The sequence below is a fragment of the Orcinus orca genome, chromosome 6, assembly GCF_937001465.1.
Source record: "Orcinus orca chromosome 6, mOrcOrc1.1, whole genome shotgun sequence".
NCBI classification, from domain to species: Eukaryota; Metazoa; Chordata; class Mammalia; order Artiodactyla; family Delphinidae; genus Orcinus; species Orcinus orca.
In genome coordinates, this window is record NC_064564.1 from 302,150 (window position 1) to 327,047 (window position 24,898).

Here is a 24,898-nt window from a genome sequence, read left to right on the forward strand (position 1 = left end):
CTGGGTTCCACATGCATGTTTTAGCTGAAGGCAGTATCCCTTAAACCTGGAGAGTTGAGACCCGTGGAATGGGTACCATGCAATATGACTTCAAAGGGTCTTCATTTGCTCACTGAACCTCTCCAATCCTATCACTGCTGCTTTTATGCCCCTGTACACACGCTTGATTCTCTTTTGGAGACATGGCAATCCATAGGTTTTAAGATACTTACTAGTCAGGTACACTCTTAGGCGTTTAATATGGGGTGTTGAGTCCATTTCGTTGAGCAAGGAGTAGCTCTTGTCTATTCCATATTTGACTTAAGGAACTTTATCTGTGCTCATTTCAATCTCTGGTTTTATGCAGCACCCCAACTCACCTTTCCCCTTAAGCAAGCATAAGTTGGTTTTCTACATTTGAGACACTGTTCTCTTTTGTAATCCAGTTCTTGTGTAGCCAAGTTTACATTCCGTGTATTAGAGATGTCTTATGATGTTTCTTTTTCTTTGTGACTTATTTCAGTTAGAATCATCATACCTGAATCGACTCATTATGCTGCTACGGGCCTGATGACATAGATTTCATTGTTGAGTGATATTGCATTGTACGTAAGTACCACAACTTCTTTATCCATTTTTCACTTTCTGCGATATTGAACTTGTACCGTAAATGAGGTTCTTGTAAACAGAGCCGTCCCAAACTTTGGGGTGGCTGTGTCTTTTTGATTTTAATTTCCCTAAGCTATAGGACCGTAAGTGGAAGTGCCCTATGCTCTGTTGCTTTGTTTTTAGATTTTTCAGGAAAAACCATACACTTATGCCAAGTGGCTGTTGGCAATTTACATCCCGCCCATCAGCATAATAAGGCTCCCAGTTCTCCATGGCCTCTCCTGTCTTTCTGGATTTTACACTTTTTTCAGATGGCCCTTTTGACCGGGGGGAAGTGAGACTTCATTGTAGTGCTGATTTCCTTTGCAAGCTTGCTTGTTTGGCCAAATAGGGCGTATGCGTTTTTTTCTGAATATATTCAGGAAAAAACGCATACGCCCTTTTTGTGCCAAGTGCATCATTGTGGACGTTCTGCCTCTTTTCCTATGCTTTAAATGCAATTCCAGTCTACCTCCTGAAATCGGTTGCCTGCAATTCTGCCCCGCTTTCAAGTCCTCTTGGCAGCCTTACTTCAGTATATTTTTGGACGATAGCTGTCATTTATAACTCTGAAGGTTTGTGAATTACAGTGCCCCTGAGCTCCTTTCTTCAACTCGTTTTCTTGTGAGCTGGCCTCAACACCGCACGATTGCTTCAGGACCTAATCTGGTTCCGGCACGGCACGCTGAGCCTTTGGTTAATTCCTCTTCCTGGTGGGAAATGAGAGTTAAATTTTCCCGTCCAGACACCTCCAGCTAGTCTCTCATTGGTTCTCCCTATTCCTGTTTATCTTCCGCAGAACTTGCAAACTGGGCCAAACAGGAGGTTAAAGGCACTGACTCTCCAAGTCGGGAGAGTGTTAGTAAAGCATCTGGAATGTTGCACCCGAGTACCAGGGGACGAAAACTGAGACATATTTGAACACGTCTCCCGATCACACGGTTGATCATACTCTGGGTTCCACATTCATGTTTTAGGTGAAGGAAGAATCCCTTAAACCTGGAGAGTTGAGACCCGTGGAATGGGTACCATGCAATATGACTTCAAAGGGTCTTCATTTGCTCACCGAACCTCTCCAATCCTATCACTGCTGCGTTTATGCCCCTGTACACACGCTTGATTCTCTTTCGGAGACATAGCAATCCATAGGTTTTAAGATACTTACTAGTCAGGTACATTCTTAGGCATTTAATATGGGGTGTTGAGTCCATTTGGTTGAGCAAGGAGTAGCTCTTGTCTATTCCATATTTGGCTTAAGGAACTTTCTCTGTGCTCATTTCAATCTCTGGTTTTATGCAGCACCCCAACTCACCTTTCCCCTTAAGCAAGCATAAGTTGTTTTTCTACATTTGAGACCCTGTTCTTTTTTGTAATCCAGTTCCTGTGTAGCCAAGTTTACATTCCGTGTATTAGTGATATCTTATGATTTTTCTTTTTCTCTGTGATTTATTTCAGTTAGAATCATCATACCTGAATCCACTCATTATGCTGCTACGGGCCTGATGACATAGATTTCATTGCTGAGTGATATTGCATTGTACGTAAGTACCACAAATTCTTTATCCATTTTTCACTTTCTGCGATATTGAACTTGTACCGTAAACGAGGTTCTTGTAAACAGAGCCATCCCAAACTTTGGGGTGGCTGTGTCTTTTTGATTTTAATTTCCCTAAGCTATAGGACCATAAGTGGAAGTGCCCTAGGCTCTGTTGCTTTGTTTTTTAGATGTTTCAGGAAACACCATACACTTCTCCCCAGTGGCGGTTTGCAATTTACATACCGACCATCAGCATAACAAGGCTCCCAGTTTTCCATGGCCTCTCCTGACTTTCTGGATTTTACACTGTTTTCAGATGGCCCTTTTGACCGGGGGGAAGTGAGACTTCATTGTAGTGCAGATTTCCTTTGCAAACTTGCTTGGTTGGCCAAAAAGGGCGTATGCGTTTTTTCCTGAATATATTCAGGAAAAAACGCATACGCCCTTTTTGGCCAAGTGCATCATTGTGGACGTTCTGCCTCTTTTCCTATGCTTTAAATGCAATTCCAGTCTACCTCCTGAAATCGGTTTCTTGCAATTCTGCCCCACTTTCAAATCCTCTTGGCAGCCTTACTTCAGTATATTTTTGGACGATAGCTGTCACTTATAACTCTGCATGTTTGTGAATTACAGTGCCCCTGAGCTCCTTTCTTCAACTTGCTTTCTTGTGAGCTGGCCGCAACACCGCAGGATTGCTTCAGGCCCTAATCTGGTTCCGGCACGGCACGCTGAGCCTTTGGTTAATTCCTCTTCCTGGTGGGAAATGAGAGTTAAATTTGCCCGTCCAGACACCTCCAGCTAGTCTCTCATTGGTTCTCCCTATTCCTGTTCATCTTCCGCAGAAATTGCAAACTGGGCCAAACAGGAGGTTAAAGGCACTGACTCTCCAAGTCGGGAGAGTGTTAGTAAAGCATCTGGAATGTTGCACCCGAGTACCAGGGGACGAAAACTGAGACATATTTGAACACGTCTCCCGATCACACGGTTGATCATACTCTGGGTTCCACATGCATGTTTTAGCTGAAGGAAGAATCCCTTAAACCTGGAGAGTTGAGACCCGTGGAATGGGTACCATGCAATATGACTTGAAAGGGTCTTCATTTGCTCACCGAACCTCTCCAATCCTATCACTGCTGCGTTTATGCCCCTGAACACACGCTTGATTCTCTTTCAGAGACATAGCAATCCGTAGGTTTTAAGATACTTACTAGTCAGGTACATTCTTAGGCGTTTAATATGGGGTGTTGTGTCCATTTGGTTGAGCAAGGAGTAGCTCTTGTCTATTCCATATTTGGCTTAAGGAACTTTATCTGTGCTCATTTCAATCTCTGGTTTTATGTAGCACCCCAACTCACCTTTCCCCTTAAGCAAGCATAAGTTGGTTTTCTAAATTTGAGACCCTGTTCTGTTTTGTAATCCAGTTCCTGTGTAGCCAAGTTTACATTCCGTGTATTAGTGATGTCTTATGATATTTCTATTTCTGTGTGACTTATTGCAGTTAGAATCATCATACCTGAATCCACTCATTATGCTGCTACGGGCCTGATGACATAGATTTCATTGCTGAGTGATATTGCATTGTACGTAAGTACCACAACTTCTTTATCCAGTTTTCACTTTCTGCGATATTGAACTTGTACCGTAAACGAGGTTCTTTTAAACAGAGCCGTCCCAAACTTTGGGGTGGCTGTGTCTTTTTGATTTTAATTTCCCTAAGCTATAGGACCATAAGTGGAAGTGCCCTAGGTTCTGTTGCTTTGTTTTTTAGATGTTTCAGGAAACACCATACACTTCTCCTGAGTGGCGGTTTGCAATTTACATCCCGCCCATCAGCATAACAAGGCTCCCAGTTCTCCATGGCCTGTCCTGCCTTTCTGGATTTCACACTGTTTTCAGATGGCCCTTTTGACCGGGGTGAAGGGAGACTTCATTGTAGTGCAGATTTCCTTTGCAAGCTTGCTTGGTTGGCCAAAAAGGGCGTATGCGTTTTTTCCTGAATATATTCAGGAAAAAACGCATACACCATTTTGGCCAAGTGCATCATTGTGGACGTTCTGCCTCTTTTCCTATGCTATAAATGCAATTCCAGTCTACCTCCTGAAATCGGTTTCCTGCAATTCTGCCCCACATTCAAGTCCTCTTGGCAGCCATACTTCAGTATATTTTTGGACGATAGCTGTCATTTATAACTCTGCAGGTTTGTGAATTACAGTGCCCCTGAGCTCCTTTCTTCAACTAGCTTTCTTGTGAGCTGGCCGCAACACCGCAGGATTGCTTCAGGCCCTAATCTGGTTCCGGCATGGCACGCTGAGCCTTTGGTTAATTCCTCTTCCTGGTGGGAAATGAGAGTTAAATTTGCCCGTCCAGACACCTCCAGCTAGTCTCTCATTGGTTCTCCCTATTCCTGTTCATCTTCCGCAGAAATTGCAAACTGGACCAAACAGGAGGTTAAAGGCACTGACTCTCCAAGTGGGGAGAGTGTTAGTAAAGCGTCTGGAATGTTGCACCCGAGTACCAGGGGACGAAAACTGAGACATATTTGAACACGTCTCCCGATCACACGGTTAATCATACTCTGGGTTCCACATGCATGTTTTAGCTGAAGGAAGAATCCCTTAAACCTGGAGAGTTGAGACCCGTGGAATGGGTACCATGCAATATGAATTCAAAGGGTCTTCATTTGCTCACCGAACCTCTCCAATCCTATCACTGCTGCGTTTATGCCCCTGTACACACGCTTGATTCTCTTTCGGAGCCATAGCAATCCATAGGTTTTAAGATACTTACTAGTCAGGTACATTCTTAGGCGTTTAATATGGGGTGTTGTGTCCATTTCGTTGACCAAGGAGTAGCTCTTGTCTATTCCATATTTGGCTTAAGGAACTTTATCTGTGCTCATTTCAGTCTCTTGTTTTATGTAGCACCCCAACTCACCTTTCCCCTTAAGCAAGTATAAGTTGGTTTTCTACTTTTGAGACCCTGTTCTGTTTTGTAATCCACTTCCTGTGTAGCCAAGTTTACATTCTGTGTATTAGTGATGTCTTATGATGTTTCTATTTCTGTGTGAATTATTTCAGTTAGAATCATCATACCTGAATCCACTCATTATGATGCTACGGGCCTGATGACATAGATTTCATTGCTGAGTGATATTGCATTGTACGTAAGTACCACAACTTCTTTATCCATTTTTCACTTTCTGCGATATTGAACGTGTACCGTAAACGAGGTTCTTGTAAACAGAGCCGTCCCAAACTTTGGGGTGGCTGTGTCTTTTTGATTTCAATTTCCCTAAGCTATAGGACCATAAGTGGAAGTGCCCTAGGCTCTGTTGCTTTGTTTTTTAGATGTTTCAGGAAACACCATACACTTCTCCCGAGTGGCTGTTGGCAATTTACATCCCGCCCATCAGCATAACAAGGCTCCCAGTTCTCCATGGCCTGTCCTGCCTTTCTGGATTTTACACTTTTTTCAGATGGCCCTTTTGACCGGGGGGACGTGAGACTTCATTGTAGTGCAGATTTCCTTTGCAAGCTTGCTTTGTTGGCCAAAAAGGGCGTATGCATTTTTTCCTGAATATATTCAGGAAAAAACGCATACGCCCTTTTTGGCCAAGTGCATCATTGTGGACGTTCTGTCTCTTTTCCTATGCTTTCAATGCAATTCCAGTCTACCTCCTGAAATCGGTTTCCTGCAATTCTGCCCCGCTTTCAAGTCCTCTTGGCAGCCTTACTTCAGTATATTTTTGGACGATAGCTGTCATTTATAACTCTGCAGGTTTGTGAATTACAGTGCCCCTGAGCTCCTTTCTTCAACTCGCTTTCTTGTGAGCTGGCCGCAACACCGCAGGATTGCTTCAGGCCCTAATCTGGTTCTGGCACGGCACGCTGAGCCTTTGGTTAATTCCTCTTCCTGGTGGGAAATGAGAGTTAAATTTGCCCGTCCAGACACCTCCTGCTAGTCTCTCATTGGTTCTCCCTAATCCTGTTCATCTTCCGCAGAAATTGCAAACTGGGCCAAACAGGAGGTTAAAGGCACTGACTCTCCAAGTCGGGAGAGTGTTAGTAAAGCATCTGGAATGTTGCACCCGAGTACCAGGGGACAAAAACTGAGACATATTGGAACACGTCTCCCGATCACACGGTTGATCATACTCTGGGTTCCACATGCATGTTTTAGATGAAGGAAGAATCCCTTAAACCTGGAGAGTTGAGACCCTTGGAATGGTTACCATGCAATATGACTTCAAAGGGTCTTCATATGCTCACCGAACCTCTCCAATCCTATCACTGCTGCCGTTATGCCCCTGTACACACACTTGATTCTCTTTCAGAGCCATAGTAATCCATAGGTTTTAAGATACTTACTAGTCAGGTACATTCTTAGGCGTTTAATATGGGGTGTTGAGTCCATTTCGTTGAGCAAGGAGTAGCTCTTGTCTATTCCATATTTGGCTTAAGGAACTTTATCTGTGCTCATTTCAGTCTCAGGTTTTATGCAGCACCTCAACTCACATTTCCCCTTAAGCAAGCATAAGTTGGATTTCTAAATTTGAGACCCTGTTCTGTTTTGTAATTCAGTTCCTGTGTAGCCAAGATTACATTCCATGTATTAGTGATATCTTATGATGTTTCTATTTCTGTGTGACTTATTTCAGTTAGAATCATCATACCTGAATCCACTCATTATGCTGCTACGGGCCTGATGACATAGATTTCATTGCTGAGTGATATTGCATTGTACGTAAGTACCACAACTTCTTTATCCAGTTTTCACTTTCTGCGATATTGAACTTGTACCGTAAACGAGGTTCTTGTAAACAGAGCCATCCCAAACTTTGGGGTGGCTGTGTCTTTTTGATTTTAATTTCCGTAAGCTATAGGACCATAAGTGGAAGTGCCCTAGGCTCTGTTACTTTGTTTTTTAGATGTTTCAGGAAACACCATACACTTCTCCCGAGTGGCTGTTGGCAATTTACATCCCACCCATCAGCATAACAAGGCTCCAAGTTCTCCATGGCCTGTCCTGCCTTTCTGGATTTTACACTTTTTTCAGATGGCCCTTTTGACAGGGGGGAAGTGAGACTTCATTGTAGTGCAGATTTCCTTTGCAAGCTTGCTTGGTTGGCCAAAAAGGGCGTATGCGTTTTTTCCTGAATATATTCAGGAAAAAACGCATACGCCCTTTTTGGCCAAGTGCATCATTGTGGACGTTCTGCCTATTTTCCTATGCTTTCAATGCAATTCCAGTCTACCTCCTGAAATCGGTTGCCTGCAATTCTGCCCCGCTTTCAAGTCCTCTTGGCAGCCTTACTTCAGTATATTTTTGGACGATAGCTGTCATTTATAACTCTGCAGGTTTGTGAATTACAGTGCCCCTGAGCTCCTTTCTTCAACTCGCTTTCTTCTGAGCTGGCCGCAACACCGCAGGATTGCTTCAGGACCTAATCTGGTTCCGGCACGGCACGCTGAGCCTTTGGTTAATTCCTCTTCCTGGTGGGAAATGAGAGTTAAATTTGCCCGTCCAGACACCTCCAGCTAGTCTCTCATTGGTTCTCCCTATTCCTGTTCATCTTCCGCAGAAATTGCAAACTGGGCCAAACAGGAGGTTAAAGGCACTGAGTCTCCAAGTCGGGAGAGTGTTTGTAAAGCATCTGGAATGTTGCACCCGAGTACCAGGGGACGAAAACTGAGACATATTTGAACACGTCTCCCGATCACACGGTTGATCATACTCTGGGTTCCACATGCATGTTTTAGCTGAAGGAAGAATCCCTTAAACCTGGAGAGTTGAGACCCGTGGAATGGGTACCATGCAATATGACTTCAAAGGGTCTTCATTTGCTCACCGAACCTCTCCAATCCTATCACTGCTGCGTTTATGCCCCTGTACACACGCTTGATTCTCTTTCGGAGACATAGCAATCCATAGGTTTTAAGATACTTACTAGTCAGGTACATTCTTAGGCGTTTAATATGAGGTGTTGTGTCCATTTCGTTGACCAAGGAGTAGCTCTTGTCTATTCCATATTTGGCTTAAGGAACTTTATCTGTGCTCATTTCAGTCTCTTGTTTTATGTAGCACCCCAACTCACCTTTCCCCTTAAGCATGTATAAGTTGGTTTTCTACATTTGAGACCCTGTTCTGTTTTGTAATCCACTTCCTGTGTAGCCAAGTTTACATTCTGTGTATTAGTGATGTCTTATGATGTTTCTATTTCTGTGTGAATTATTTCAGTTAGAATCATCATACCTGAATCCACTCATTATGATGCTACGGGCCTGATGACATAGATTTCATTGCTGAGTGATATTGCATTGTACGTAAGTACCACAACTTCTTTATCCATTTTTCACTTTCTGTGATATTGAACGTGTACCGTAAACGAGGTTCTTGTAAACAGAGCCGTCCCAAACTTTGGGGTGGCTGTGTCTTTTTGATTTCAATTTCCCTAAGCTATAGGACCATAAGTGGAAGTGCCCTAGGCTCTGTTGCTTTGTTTTTTAGATGTTTCAGGAAACACCTTACACATCTCCCGAGTGGCTGTTGGCAATTTACATCCCGCCCATCAGCATAACAAGGCTCCCAGTTCTCCATGGCCTGTCCTGCCTTTCTGGATTTTACACTTTTTTCAGATGGCCCTTTTGACCGGGGGGACGTGAGACTTCATTGTAGTGCAGATTTCCTTTGCAAGCTTGCTTTGTTGGCCAAAAAGGGCGTATGCATTTTTTCCTGAATATATTCAGGAAAAAACGCATACGCCCTTTTTGGCCAAGTGCATCATTGTGGACGTTCTGCCTCTTTTCCTATGCTTTCAATGCAATTCCAGTCTACCTCCTGAAATCGGTTTCCTGCAATTCTGCCCCGCTTTCAAGTCCTCTTGGCAGCCTTACTTCAGTATATTTTTGGACGATAGCTGTCATTTATAACTCTGCAGGTTTGTGAATTACAGTGCCCCTGAGCTCCTTTCTTCAACTCGCTTTCTTGTGAGCTGGCCCCAACACCGCAGGATTGCTTCAGGCCCTAATCTGGTTCTGGCACGGCACGCTGAGCCTTTGGTTAATTCCTCTTCCTGGTGGGAAATGAGAGTTAAATTTGCCCGTCCAGACACCTCCAGCTAGTCTCTCATTGGTTCTCCCTAATCCTGTTTATCTTCCGCAGAAATTGCAAACTAGGCCAAACAGGAGGTTAAAGGCACTGACTCTCCAAGTCGGGAGAGTGTTAGTAAAGCATCTGGAATGTTGCACCCGAGTACCAGGGGACAAAAACTGAGACATATTGGAACACGTCTCCCGATCACACGGTTGATCATACTCTGGGTTCCACATGCATGTTTTAGATGAAGGAAGAATCCCTTAAACCTGGAGAGTTGAGACCCTTGGAATGGTTACCATGCAATATGACTTCAAAGGGTCTTCATTTGCTCACCGAACCTCTCCAATCCTATCACTGCTGCCGTTATGCCCCTGTACACACACTTAATTCTCTTTCGGAGACATAGCAATCCATAGGTTTTAAGATACTTACTAGTCAGGTACATTCTTAGGCGTTTAATATGGGGTGTTGAGTCCATTTCGTTGAGCAAGGAGTAGCTCTGGTCAATTCCATATTTGGCTTAAGGAACTTTATCTGTGCTCATTTCAGTCTCTGGTTTTATGCAGCACCCCAACTCACCTTTCCTCTTAAGCAAGTATAAGTTGGTTTTCTACATTTGAGACCCTGTTCTGTTTTGTAATCCAGATCCTGTGTAGCCAAGATTACATTCCGTGTATTAGTGATGTCTTATGATATTTCTATTTCTGTGTGACTTATTTCAGTTAGAATCATCATACCTGAATCCACTCATTATGCTGCTACAGACCTGATGACATAGATTTCATTGCTGAGTGATATTGCATTGTACGTAAGTACCACAACTTCTTTATCCATTTTTCACTTTCTGCGATATTGAACTTGTACTGTAAACGAGGTTCTTGTAAACAGAGCCGTCCCAAACTTTGGGGTGGCTGTGTCTTTTTGATTTTAATTTCCCTAAGCTATAGGACCATAAGTGGAAGTGCCCTAGGCTCTCTTGCTTTGTTTTTTAGATGTTTCAGGATACACCATAGACTTCTCCCGAGTGGCTGTTGGCAATTTACATCCCGCCCATCAGCATAACAAGGCTCCCAGTTCTCCATGGCCTGTCCTGCCTTTCTGGATTTTACACTTTATTCAGATGGCCCTTTTGACCGGGGGGAAGTGAGACTTCTTTGTAGTGCAGATTTCCTTTGCAAGCTTCCTTGGTTGGCCAAAAAGGGCGTATGTGTTTTTTCCTGAATATATTCAGGAAAAAACGCGTACGCACTTTTTGGCCAAGTGCATCATTGTGGACGTTCTGCCTCTTTTCCTATGCTTTCAATGCAATTCCAGTCTACCTCCTGAAATCGGTTGCCTGCAATTCTGCCCCACTTTCAAGTCCTCTTGGCAGCCTTACTTCAGTATATTTTTGGACGATAGCTGTCATTTATAACTCTGCATGTTTGTGAATTACAGTGCCCCTGAGCTCCTTTCTTCAACTCGCTTTCTTCTGAGCTGGCCGCAACACCGCAGGATTGCTTCAGGCCCTAATCTGGTTCCGGCACGGCACGCTGAGCCTTTGGTTAATTCCTCTTCCTGGTGGGAAATGAGAGTTAAATTTGCCCGTCCAGACACCTCCAGCTAGTCTCTCATTGGTTCTCCCTATTCCTGTTCATCTTCCGCAGAAATTGCAAACTGGGCCAAACAGGAGGTTAAAGGCACTGACTCTCCAAGTCGGGAGAGTGTTAGTAAAGCATCTGGAATATTGCACCCGAGTACCAGGGGATGAGAACTGAGACATATTTGAACACGTCTCCCAATCACACGGTTGATCATACTCTGGGTTCCACATGCATGTTTTAGCTGAAGGAAGAATCCCTTAAACATGGAGAGTTGAGAGCTGTGGAATGGGTACCATGCAATATGACTTCAAAGGGTCTTCATTTGCTCACCGAACCTCTCCAATCCTATCACTGCTGCCGTTATGCCCCTGTACACACGCTTGATTCTCTTTCAGAGCCATAGTAATCCATAGGTTTTAAGATACTTACTAGTCAGGTACATTCTTAGGCGTTTAATATGGGGTGTTGAGTCCATTTCGTTGAGCAAGGAGTAGCTCTTGTCTATTCCATATTTGGCTTAAGGAACTTTATCTGTGCTCATTTCAACCTCTGGTTTTATGCAGCACCCCAACTCACCTTTCCCCTTAAGCAAGCATAAGTTGGTTTTCTAAATTTGAGACCCTGTTCTGTTTTGTAATTCAGTTCCTGTGTAGCCAAGATTACATTCCGTGTATTAGTGATATCTTATGATGTTTCTTTTTCTGTGTGACTTATTTCAGTTAGAATCATCATACCTGAATCCACTCATTATGCTGCTACGGGCCTGATGACATAGATTTCATTGCTGAGTGATATTGCATTGTACATAAGTACCACAACTTCTTTATCCTTTTTTCGCTTTCTGCGATATTGAACTTGTACCGTAAACGAGGTTCTTGTAAACAGAGCCGTCCCAAACTTTGGGGTGGCTGTGTCTTTTTGATTTTAATTTCCCTAAGCTATAGGACCATAAGTGGAAGTGCCTTAGGCTCTGTTGCTTTGTTTTTTAGATGTTTCAGGAAACACCATACACTTCTCCCAAGTGGCTGTTGGCAATTTACATCCCGCCATTCAGCATAACAATGCTCCCAGTTCTCCATGGCCTGTCCTGCCTTTCTGGATTTTACACATTTTTCAGATGGCCCTTTTGACCGGGGGGAAGTGAGACTTCATTGTAGTGCAGATTTCCTTTGCAAGCTTGCTTGGTTGGCCAAAAAGGGCGTATGCGTCTTTTCCTGAATATATTCAGGAAAAGACGCATACGCCCTTTTTGGCCAAGTGCATCATTGTGGACGTTCTGCCTCTTTTCCTATGCTTTAAATGCAATTCCAGTCTACCTCCTGAAATTGGTTTCCTGCAATTCTGCCCCGCTTTGAAGTCCTCTTGGCAGCCTTACTTCAGTATATTTTTGGACGATAGCTGTCATTTATAACTCTGCAGGTTTGTGAATTACAGTGCCCCTGAGCTCCTTTCTTCAACTCGCTTTCTTGTGAGCTGGCCGCAACACCGCAGGATTGCTTCAGGCCCTAATCTGGTTCCGGCATGGCACGCTGAGCCTTTGGTTAATTCCTCTTCCTGGTGGGAAATGAGAGTTAAATTTGCCCGTCCAGACACCTCCAGCTAGTCTCTCATTGGTTCTCCCTATTCCTGTTCATCTTACGCAGAAACTGCAAACTGCGCCAAACAGGAGGTTAAATGCACTGACTCTCCAAGTCGGGAGAGTGTTAGTAAAGCGTCTGGAAAGTTGCACCCGAGTACCAGGGGACGAAAACTGAGACATATTGGAACACGTCTCCCGATCACATGGTTGATCATACTCTGTGTTCCACATGCATGTTTGAGCTGAAGGCAGAATCCCTTAAACCTGGAGAGTTGAGACCCGTGGAATGGGTACCATGCAATATGACTTCAAAGGGTCTTCATTTGCTCACCGAACCTCTCCAGTCCTATCACTGCTGCTTTTATGCCCCTGTACACACGCTTGATTCTCTTTCAGAGACATAGCAATCCATAGGTTTTAAGATACTTACTAGTCAGGTACATTCTTAGGCGTTTAATATGGGGTGTTGAGTCCATTTCGTTGAGCAAGGTGTAGCTCTTGTCTACTCCATATTTGGCTTAAGGAACTTTATCTGTGCTCATTTCAATCTCTGGTTTTATGCAGCACCCCAACTCCCCTTTCCCCTTAAGCCAGCATAAGTTGGTTTTCTACATTTGAGACCCTGTTCTGTTTTGTAATCCACTTCCTGTGTAGCCAAGTTTACATTCTGTGTATTAGTGATGTCTTATGATGTTTCTATTTCTGTGTGAATTATTTCAGTTAGAATCATCATACCTGAATCCACTCATTATGATGCTACGGGCCTGATGACATAGATTTCATTGCTGAGTGATATTGCATTGTACGTAAGTACAACAACTTCTTTATCCATTTTTCACTTTCTGCGATATTGAACGTGTACCGTAAATGAGGTTCTTGTAAACAGAGCCGTCCCAAACTTTGGGGTGGCTGTGTCTTTTTGATTCCAATTTCCCTAAGCTATAGGACCATAAGTGGAAGTGCCCTAGGCTCTGTTGCTTTGTTTTTTAGATGTTTCAGGAAACACCATACACTTCTCCCGAGTGGCTGTTGGCAATTTACATCCCGCCCATCAGCATAACAAGGCTCCCAGTTCTCCATGGCCTGTCCTGCCTTTCTGGATTTTACACTTTTTTCAGATGGCCCTTTTGACCGGGGGGACGTGAGACTTCATTGTAGTGCAGATTTCCTTTGCAAGCTTGCTTGGTTGGCCAAAAAGGGCGTATGCGTTTTTTCCTGAATATATTCAGGAAAAAACGCATACGCCCTTTTTGGCCAAGTGCATCATTGTGGACGTTCTGCATCTTTTCCTATGCTTTCAATGCAATTCCAGTCTACCTCCTGAAATCGGTTTCCTGCAATTCTGCCCCGCTTTCAAGTCCTCTTGGCAGCCTTACTTCAGTATATTTTTGGACGATAGCTGTCATTTATAACTCTGCAGGTTTGTGAATTACAGTGCCCCTGAGCTCCTTTCTTCAACTCGCTTTCTTGTGAGCTGGCCGCAACACCGCAGGATTGCTTCAGGCCCTAATCTGGTTCCGGCACGGCACGCTGAGCCTTTGGTTAATTCCTCTTCCTGGTGGGAAATGAGAGTTAAATTTGCCCGTCCAGACACCTCCAGCTAGTCTCTCATTGGTTCTCCCTATTCCTGTTCATCTTCCGCAGAAATTGCAAACTGGGCCAAACAGGAGGTTAAAGGCACTGACTCTCCAAGTCGGGAGAGTGTTAGTAAAGCATCTGGAATGTTGCACCCGAGTCCCAGGGGACGAAAACTGAGACATATTTGAACACGTCTCCCGATCACACGGTTGATCATACTCTGGGTTCCACATGCATGTTTTAGCTGAAGGAAGAATCCCTTAAACCTGGAGAGTTGAGACCCGTGGAATGGGTACCATGCAATATGACTTCAAAGGGTCTTCAATTGCTCACCGAACCTCTCCAATCCTATCACTGCTGCGTTTATGCCCCTGTACACATGCTTGTTTCTCTTTCGGAGACATAGCAATCCATAGGTTTTAAGATACTTACTACTCAGGTACATTCTTAGGCGTTTAATATGGGGTGTTGAGTCCATTTCGTTGAGCAAGGAGTAGCTCTTGTCTATTCCATATTTGGTTTAAGGAACTTTATCTGTGCTCATTTCAATCTCTGGTTTTATGCAGCACCCCAACTCACCTTTCCCCTTAAGCAAGCATAAGTTGGTTTTCTAAATTTGAGACCCTCTTCTGTTTTGTAATCCAGTTCCTGTGTAGCCAAGTTTACATTCCGTGTATTAGTGATATCTTATGATGTTTCTTTTTCTGTGTGACTTATTTCAGTTAGAATCATCATACCTGAATCCACTCATTATGCTGCTACGGGCCTGATGACATAGATTTCATGCTGAGTGATATTGCATTGTACGTAAGTACCACAACTTGTTTATCCATTTTTCACTTTCTGCGATATTGAACTTGTACCGTAAACGAGGTTCTTGTAAACAGAGCCGTCCCAAACTTTGGGGTGGCTGTGTCTTTTTGATTTTAATTTCCCTAAGCTATAGGACCAGAAGTGGAAGTGCCGTAGGCTCTGTTGCTTTGTTTTTTAGATGTTTCAGGAAACACCATACACTTCTCCCGAGTGGCTGTTGGCAATGTACATCCCACCCATCAGCATAACAAGGCTCCCAGTTCTCCATGGCCTGTCCTGCCTTTCTGGATTTTACACTTTTTTCAGATGGCCCTTTTGACCGGGGGAAGTGAGACTTCATTGTAGTGCAGATTTCCTTTGCAAGCTTGCTTGGTTGGCCAAAAAGGGCGTATGCGTTTTTTCCTGAATATATTCAGGAAAAAACGCATACGCCCTTTTTGGCCAAGTGCATCATTGTGGACGTTCTGCCTCTTTTCCTATGCTTTAAATGCAATTCCAGTCTACCTCTTGAAATCAGTTTCCTGCAATTCTGCCCCACTTTCAAGTCCTCTTGGCAGCCTTACTTCAGTATGTTTTTGGACGATAGCTGTCATTTATAACTCTGCAGGTTTGTGAATTACAGTGCCCCTGAGCTCCTTTCTTCAACTCGCTTTCTTGTGAGCTGGCCGCAACACCGCAGGATTGCTTCAGGCCCTAATCTGGTTCCGGCACGGCACGCTGAGCCTTTGGTTAATTCCTCTTCCTGGTGGGAAGTGAGAGTTAAATTTGCCCGTCCAGACACCTCCAGCTAGTCTCTCATTGGTTCTCCCTATTCCTGTTCATCTTCCGCAGAAATTGCAAACTGGGCCAAACAGGAGGTTAAAGGCACTGACTCTCCAAGTCGGGAGAGTGTTAGTAAAGCATCTGGAATGTTGCACCCGAGTACCAGGGGACGAAAACTGAGACATATTCGAACACGTCTCCCGATCACACGGTTGAAAATACTCTGGGTTCCACAGGCATGTTTTAGCTGAAGGAAGAATCCCTTAAACCTGGAGAGTTGAGACCCGTGGAATGGTACCATGCAATATGACTTCAAAGGGTCTTCATTTGCTCACCGAACCTCTCCAATCCTATCACTGCTGCGTTTATGCCCCTGTACACATGCTTGATTCTCTTTCGGAGACATAGCAATCCATAGGTTTTAAGATACTTACAAGTCAGGTACATTCTTAGGCGTTTAATATGGGGTGTTGTGTCCATTTCGTTGACCAAGGAGTAGCTCTTGTCTATTCCATATTTGGCTTAAGGAACTTTATCTGTGCTCATTTCAATCTCTGGTTTTATGCAGCAACCCAACTCACCTTTCCCCTTAAGCAAGAATAAGTTGCTTTTCTACCTTTGAGACCCTGTTCTGTTTTGTAATCCAGTTCCTGTGTAGCCAAGTTTACATTCCGTGTATTAGTGATATCTTATAATGTTTCTTTTTCTGTGTGAGTTATTTCAGTTAGAATCATCATACCTGAATCCACTCATTATGCTGCTACGGGCCTGATGACATAGATTTCATTGCTGAGTGATATTGCATTGTACGTAAGTACCACAACTTCTTTATCCATTTTTCGCTTTCTGCGATATTGAAATTGTACCGTAAACGAGGTTCTTGTAAAGAGTCCGTCCCAAACTTTGGGCTGGCTGTGTCTTTTTGATTTTAATTTCCCTAAGCTATAGGACCATAAGTGGAAGTGTCCTAGGCTGTGTTGCATTGTTTTTTAGATGTTTCAGGAAAAACCATACACTTCTCCCGAGTGGCTGTTGGCAATTTACATCCCGCCCTTCAGCATAACAAGGCTCCCAGTTCTCCATGGCCTGTCCTGCCTTTCTGGATTTTACACTTTTTTCAGATGGCCCTTTTCACCGGGGGGAAGTGAGACTTCATTGTAGTGCAGATTTCTTTGCAAGCTTGCTTGGTTGGCCAAAAAGGGCGTATGCGTTTTTTCCTGAATATATTGAGGAAAAAAAGCATACGCCCTTTTTGGCCAAGTGCATCATTGTCGACGTTCTGCCTCTTTTCCCATGCTTTAAATGCAATTCCAGTCTACCTCCTGAAATCGGTTTCCTGCAATTCTGCCCCGCTTTCAAGTCCTCTTGGCAGCCTTACTTCAGTATATTTTTGGACGATAGCTGTCATTTATAACTCTGCAGGTTTGTGAATTACAGTGCCCCTGAGCTCCTTTCTTCAACTCGCTTTCTTGTGAGCTGGCCGCAACACCGCAGGATTGCTTCAGGCCCTAATCTGGTTCTGGCATGGCACGCTGAGCCTTTGGTTAATTCCTCTTCCTGGTGGGAAATGAGAGTTAAATTTGCCCGTCCAGACACCTCCAGCTAGTCTCTCATTGGTTCTCCCTAATCCTGTTCATCTTCCGCAGAAATTGCAAACTGGGCCAAACAGGAGGTTAAAGGCACTGACTCTCCAAGTCGGGAGAGTGTTAGTAAAGCATCTGGAATGTTGCACCCGAGTACCAGGGGACAAAAACTGAGACATATTGGAACACGTCTCCCGATCACACGGTTGATCATACTCTGGGTTCCACATGCATGTTTTAGATGAAGGAAGAATCCCTTAAACCTGGAGAGTTGAGACCCTTGGAATGGTTACCATGCAATATGACTTCAAAGGGTCTTCATTTGCTCACCGAACCTCTCCAATCCTATCACTGCTGCCGTTATGCCCCTGTACACACACTTGATTCTCTTTCAGAGCCATAGTAATCCATAGGTTTTAAGATACTTACTAGTCAGGTACATTCTTAGGCGTTTAATATGGGGTGTTGAGTCCATTTCGTTGAGCAAGGAGTAGCTCTTGTCTATTCCATATTTGGCTTAAGGAACTTTATCTGTGCTCATTTCAGTCTCAGGTTTTATGCAGCACCTCAACTCACATTTCCCCTTAAGCAAGCATAAGTTGGATTTCTAAATTTGAGACCCTGTTCTGTTTTGTAATTCAGTTCCTGTGTAGCCAAGATTACATTCCGTGTATTAGTGATATCTTATGATGTTTCTATTTCTGTGTGACTTATTTCAGTTAGAATCATCATACCTGAATCCACTCATTATGCTGCTACGGGCCTGATGACATAGATTTCATTGCTGAGTGATATTGCATTGTACGTAAGTACCACAACTTCTTTATCCAGTTTTCACTTTCTGCGATATTGAACTTGTACCGTAAACGAGGTTGTTGTAAACAGAGCCATCCCAAACTTTGGGGTGGCTGTGTCTTTTTGATTTTAATTTCCCTAAGCTATAGGACCATAAGTGGAAGTGCCCTAGGCTCTGTTACTTTGTTTTTTAGATGTTTCAGGAAACACCATACACTTCTCCCGAGTGGCTTTTGGCAATTTACATCCCGCCCATCAGCATAACAAGGCTCCCAGTTCTCCATGGCCTGTCCTGCCTTTCTGGATTTTACACTTTTTTCAGATGGCCCTTTTCACCGGGGGGAAGTGAGACTTCATTGTAGTGCAGATTTCCTTTGCAAGCTTGCTTGGTTGGCCAAAAAGGGCGTATGCGTTTTTTCCTGAATATATTGAGGAAAAAAAGCATACGCCCTTTTTGGCCAAGTGCATCATTGTCGACGTTCTGCCTCTTTTCCCATGCTTTAAATGCAATTCCAGTCTACCTCCTGAAATCGGTTTCCTGCAATTCTGCCCCGCTTTCAAGTCCTCTTGGCAGCCTTACTTCAGTATATTTTTGGACGATAGCTGTCATTTATAACTCTGCAGGTTTGTGAATTACAGTGCCCCTGAGCTCCTTTCTTCAACTCGCTTTCTTGTGAGCTGGCCGCAACACCGCAGGATTGCTTCAGGCCCTAATCTGGTTCTGGCATGGCACGCTGAGCCTTTGGTTAATTCCTCTTCCTGGTGGGAAATGAGAGTTAAATTTGCCCGTCCAGACACCTCCAGCTAGTCTCTCATTGGTTCTCCCTAATCCTGTTCATCTTCCGCAGAAATTGCAAACTGGGCCAAACAGGAGGTTAAAGGCACTGACTCTCCAAGTCGGGAGAGTGTTAGTAAAGCATCTGGAATGTTGCACCCGAGTACCAGGGGACAAAAACTGAGACATATTGGAACACGTCTCCCGATCACACGGTTGATCATACTCTGGGTTCCACATGCATGTTTTAGATGAAGGAAGAATCCCTTAAACCTGGAGAGTTGAGACCCTTGGAATGGTTACCATGCAATATGACTTCAAAGGGTCTTCATTTGCTCACCGAACCTCTCCAATCCTATCACTGCTGCCGTTATGCCCCTGTACACACACTTGATTCTCTTTCAGAGCCATAGTAATCCATAGGTTTTAAGATACTTACTAGTCAGGTACATTCTTAGGCGTTTAATATGGGGTGTTGAGTCCATTTCGTTGAGCAAGGAGTAGCTCTTGTCTATTCCATATTTGGCTTAAGGAACTTTATCTGTGCTCATTTCAGTCTCAGGTTTTATGCAGCACCTCAACTCACATTTCCCCTTAAGCAAGCATAAGTTGGATTTCTAAATTTGAGACCCTGTTCTGTTTTGTAATTCAGTTCCTGTGTAGCCAAGATTACATTCCGTGTATTAGTGATATCTTATGATGTTTCTATTTCTGTGTGACTTATTTCAGTTAGAATCATCATACCTGAATCCACTCATTATGCTGCTACGGGCCTGATGACATAGATTTCATTGCTGAGTGATATTGCATTGTACGTAAGTACCACAACTTCTTTATCCAGTTTTCACTTTCTGCGATATTGAACTTGTACCGTAAACGAGGTTCTTGTAAACAGAGCCATCCCAAACTTTGGGGTGGCTGTGTCTTTTTGATTTTAATTTCCCTAAGCTATAGGACCATAAGTGGAAGTGCCCTAGGCTCTGTTACTTTGTTTTTTAGATGTTTCAGGAAACACCATACACTTCTCCCGAGTGGCTTTTGGCAATTTACATCCCGCCCATCAGCATAACAAGGCTCCCAGTTCTCCATGGCCTGTCCTGCCTTTCTGGATTTTACACTTTTTTCAGATGGCCCTTTTGACAGGGGGGAAGTGAGACTTCATTGTAGTGCAGATTTCCTTTGCAAGCTTGCTTGGTTGGCCAAAAAGGGCGTATGCGTTTTTTCCTGAATATATTCAGGAAAAAACGCATACGCCCTTTTTGGCCAAGTGCATCATTGTGGACGTTCTGCCTCTTTTCCTATGCTTTCAATGCAATTCCAGTCTACCTCCTGAAATCGGTTGCCTGCAATTCTGCCCCGCTTTCAAGTCCTCTTGGCAGCCTTACTTCAGTATATTTTTGGACGATAGCTGTCATTTATAACTCTGCAGGTTTGTGAATTACAGTGCCCCTGAGCTCCTTTCTTCAACTCGCTTTCTTCTGAGCTGGCCGCAACACCGCAGGATTCCTTCAGGACCTAATCTGGTTCCGGCACGGCACGCTGAGCCTTTGGTTAATTCCTCTTCCTGGTGGGAAATGAGAGTTAAATTTGCCCGTCCAGACACCTCCAGCTAGTCTCTCATTGGTTCTCCCTATTCCTGTTCATCTTCCGCAGAAATTGCAAACTGGGCCAAACAGGAGGTTAAAGGCACTGACTCTCCAAGTCGGGAGAGTGTTTGTAAAGCATCTGGAATGTTGCACCCGAGTACCAGGGGACGAAAACTGAGACATTTTTGAACACGTCTCCCGATCACACGGTTGATCATACTCTGGGTTCCACATGCATGTTTTAGCTGAAGGAAGAATCCCTTAAACCTGGAGAGTTGAGACCCGTGGAATGGGTACCATGCAATATGACTTCAAAGGGTCTTCATTTGCTCACCGAACCTCTCCAATCCTATCACTGCTGCGTTTATGCCCCTGTACACACGCTTGATTCTCTTTCGGAGACATAGCAATCCATAGGTTTTAAGATAGTTACTAGTCAGGTACATTCTTAGGCGTTTAATATGGGGTGTTGAGTCCATTTCGTTGAGCAAGGAGTAGCTCTTGTCTATTCCATATTTGGTTTAAGGAACTTTATCTGTGCTCATTTCAGTCTCTGGTTTTATGCAGCACCCCAACTCACCTTTCCTCTTAAGCAAGTATAAGTTGGTTTTCTACATTTGAGACCCTGTTGTGTTTTGTAATCCAGATCCTGTGTAGCCAAGATTACATTCCGTGTATTAGTGATGTCTTATGGTATTTCTATTTCTGTGTGACTTATTTCAGTTAGAATCATCATACCTGAATCCACTCATTATGCTGCTACAGACCTGATGACATAGATTTCATTGCTGAGTGATATTGCATTGTACGTAAGTACCACAACTTCTTTATCCATTTTAAACTTTCTGCGATATTGAACTTGTACCGTAAACGAGGTTATTGTAAACAGAGCCGTCCCAAACTTTGGGGTGGCTGTGTCTTTTTGATTTTAATTTCCCTAAGCTATAGAACCATAAGTGGAAGTGCCCTAGGCTCTGTTGCTTTGTTTTTTAGATGTTTCAGGAAACACCATACACTTCTCCCGAGTGGCTGTTGGCAATTTACATCCCGCCCATCAGCATAACAAGGCTCCCAGTTTTCCATGGCTTGTCCTGCCTTTCTGGATTTTACACTTTTTTCAGATGGCCCTTTTGACCGGGGGGAAGTGAGACTTCATTGTAGTGCAGATTTCCTTTGCAAGCTTGCTTGGTTGGCCAAAAAGGGCGTATGCGTTTTTTCCTGAATATATTCAGGAAAAGACGCATACGCCCTTTTTGGCCAAGTGCATCATTGTGGACGTTCTGCCTCTTTTCCTATGCTTTAAATGCAATTCCAGTCTACCTCCTGAAATCGGTTTCCTGCAATTCTGCCCCGCTTTCAAGTCCTCTTGGCAGCCTTACTTCAGTATATTTTTGGACGATAGCTGTCATTTATAACTCTGCAGGTTTGTGAATTACAGTGCCCCTGAGCTCCTTTCTTCAACTCGCTTTCTTGTGAGGTGGCCGCAACACCGCAGGATTGCTTCAGGCCCTAATCTGGTTCCGGCATGGCACGCTGAGCCTTTGGTTAATTCCTCTTCCTGGTGGGAAATGAGAGTTAAATTTGCCCGTCCAGACACCTCCAGCTAGTCTCTCATTGGTTCTCCCTATTCCTGTTCATCTTCCGCAGAAATTGCAAACTGGGCCAAACAGGAGGTTAAAGGCACTGGCTCTCCAAGTCGGGAGAGTGTTAGTAAGGCATCTGGAATGTTGTGCCCGAGTACCAGGGGACGAAAACTGAGACATATTTGAACACGTCTCCCGATCACACGGTTGATCATACTCTGGGTTCCACATGCATGTTTTAGCTGAAGGAAGAATCCCTTAAACCTGGAGAGTTGAGACCCGTGGAATGGGTACCATGCAATATGACTTCAAAGGGTCTTCATTTGCTCACCGAACCTCTCCAATCCTATCACTGCTGCGTTTATGCCCCTGTACACACGCTTGATTCTCTTTCGGAGACATAGCAATCCATAGGTTTTAAGATACTTACTAGTCAGGTACATTCTTAGGCGTTTAATATGGGGTGTTGAGTCCATTTGGTTGAGCAAGGAGTAGCTCTTGTCTATTCCATATTTGGCTTAAGGAACTTTATCTGTGCTCATTTCAGTCTCTGGTTTTATGCAGCACCCCAACTCACCTTTCCTCTTAAGCAAGTATAAGTTGGTTTTCTACATTTGAGACCCTGTTCTGTTTTGTAATCCAGTTCCTGTGTAGCCAAGTTTACATTCCGTGTATTAGTGATATCTTATGATGTTTCTTTTTCTGTGTGACTTATTTCAGTTAGAATCATCATACCTGAATCCACTCATTATGCTGCTACCGGCCTGATGACATAGATTTCATTGTTGAGTGATATTGCATTGTACGTAAGTACCACAACTTCTTTATCCATTTTTCACTTTCTGCGATATTGAACTTGTACCGTAAACGAGATTCTTGTAAACAGAGCCGTCCCAAACTTTGGGGTGGCTGTGTCTTTTTGATTTTAATTTCCCTAAGCTATAGGACCATAAGTGGAAGTGCCCTAGGCTCTGTTGCTTTGATTTTTAGATGTTTCAGGAAACACCATACACTTCTCCTGAGTGGCTGTTGGCAATTTACATCCCGCCCTTCAGCATAACAAGGCTCCCAGTTCTCCATGGCCTGTCCTGCCTTTCTGGATTTTACACTTTTATCAGATGGCCCTTTTGACCGGGGGGAAGTGAGACTTCATTGTAGTGCAGATTTCCTTTGCAAGCTTGCTTGGTTGGCCAAAAAGGGCGTATGCGTTTTTTCCTAAATATATTCAGGAAAAAACGCATACGCCCTTTTTGGCCAAGTGCATCATTGTGGACGTTCTGCCTCTTTTCCTATGCTTTCAATGCAATTCCAGTCTACCTCCTGAAAGCGGTTTCCTGCAATTCTGCCCCGCTTTCAAGTCCTATTGGCAGCCTTACTTCAGTATATTTTTGGATGATAGCTGTCATTTATAACTCTGCAGGTTTGTGAATTACAGTGCCCCTGAGCTCCTTTCTTCAACTCGCTTTCTTGTGAGCTGGCCACAACACCGCAGGATTGCTTCAGGCCCTAATCTGGTTCCTGCACGGAACACTGAGCCTTTGGTTAATTCCTATTCCTGGTGGGAAATGAGAGTTAAATTTGTCCGTCCAGACACCTCCAGCTAGTCTCTCATTGGTTCTCCCTATTCCTGTTCATCTTCTGCAGAAATAGGAAACTGGGCCAAACAGGAGGTTAAAGGCACTGACTCTCCAAGTCGGGAGAGTGTTAGTAAAGCATCTGGAATGTTGCACCCGAGTACCAGGGGACGAAAACTGAGACATATTTGAACACGTCTCCCGATCACACGGTTGATCATACTCTGGGTTCCACATGCATGTTTTAGCTGAAGGAAGAATCCCTTAATCCTGGAGAGTTGAGACCCGTGGAATGGGTACCATGCAATATGACTTCAAAGGGTCTTCATTTGCTCACCAAACCTCTCCAATCCTATCACTGCAGCGTTTATGCCCCTGTACACAGGCTTGATTCTCTTTCAGAGACATACCAATCCATAGGTTTTAAGATACTTACTAGTCAGGTACATTCTTAGGCATTTAATATGGGGTGTTGAGTCCATTTCGTTGAGCAAGGCGTAGCTCTTGTCTATTCCATATTTGGCTTAAGGAACTTTATCTGTGCTCATTTCAATCTCTGGTTTTATGCAGCACCCCAACTCACCTTTCCCCTTAAGCAAGCATGTTGGTTTTCTAAATTTGAGAACCTGTTCTGTTTTGTAATCCACTTCCTGTGTAGCCAAGTTTACATTCCATGTATTAGTGACATCTTATGATGTTTCTTTTTCTGTGTGACTTATTTCAGTTAGAATCATCATACCTGAATCCACTCATTATGCTGCTACGGGCCTGATGACATAGATTTCACTGTTGAGTGATATTGCATTGTACGTAAGTACCACAACTTCTTTATCCATTTTTCACTTTCTGCGATATTGAACTTGTACTGTAAAGGAGGTTCTTGTAAACAGAGCCGTCCCAAACTTTGGGGTGGCTGTGTCTTTTTGATTTTAATTTCCCTAAGCTATAGGACCATAAGTGGAAGTGCCCTAGGCTCTGTTGCTTTGTTTTTTAGATGTTTCAGGAAACACCATACACTTCTCCCCAGTGGCTGTTGGCAATTTACATCCCGCCCATCAGCATAACAAGGCTCCCAGTTCTCCATGGCCTGTCCTGCCTTTCTGGATTTTACACTTTTTTCAGATGGCCCTTTTGACCGGGGGGAAGTGAGACTTCATTTTAGTGCAGATTTCCTTTGCAAGCTTGCTTGGTTGGCCAAAATGGGCGTATGCGTTTTTTTCTGAATATATTCAGGAAAAAACGCATACGCTCATTTTGGCCAAGTGCATCATTGTGGACGTTCTGCCTCTTTTCCTATGCTTTAAATGCTATTCCAGTCTACCTCCTAAAATCAGTTTCCTGCAATTCTGCCCCGCTTTCAAGTCCTCTTGGCAGCCTTACTTCAGCATATTTTTGGACGATAGCTGTCATTTATAACTCTGCAGGTTT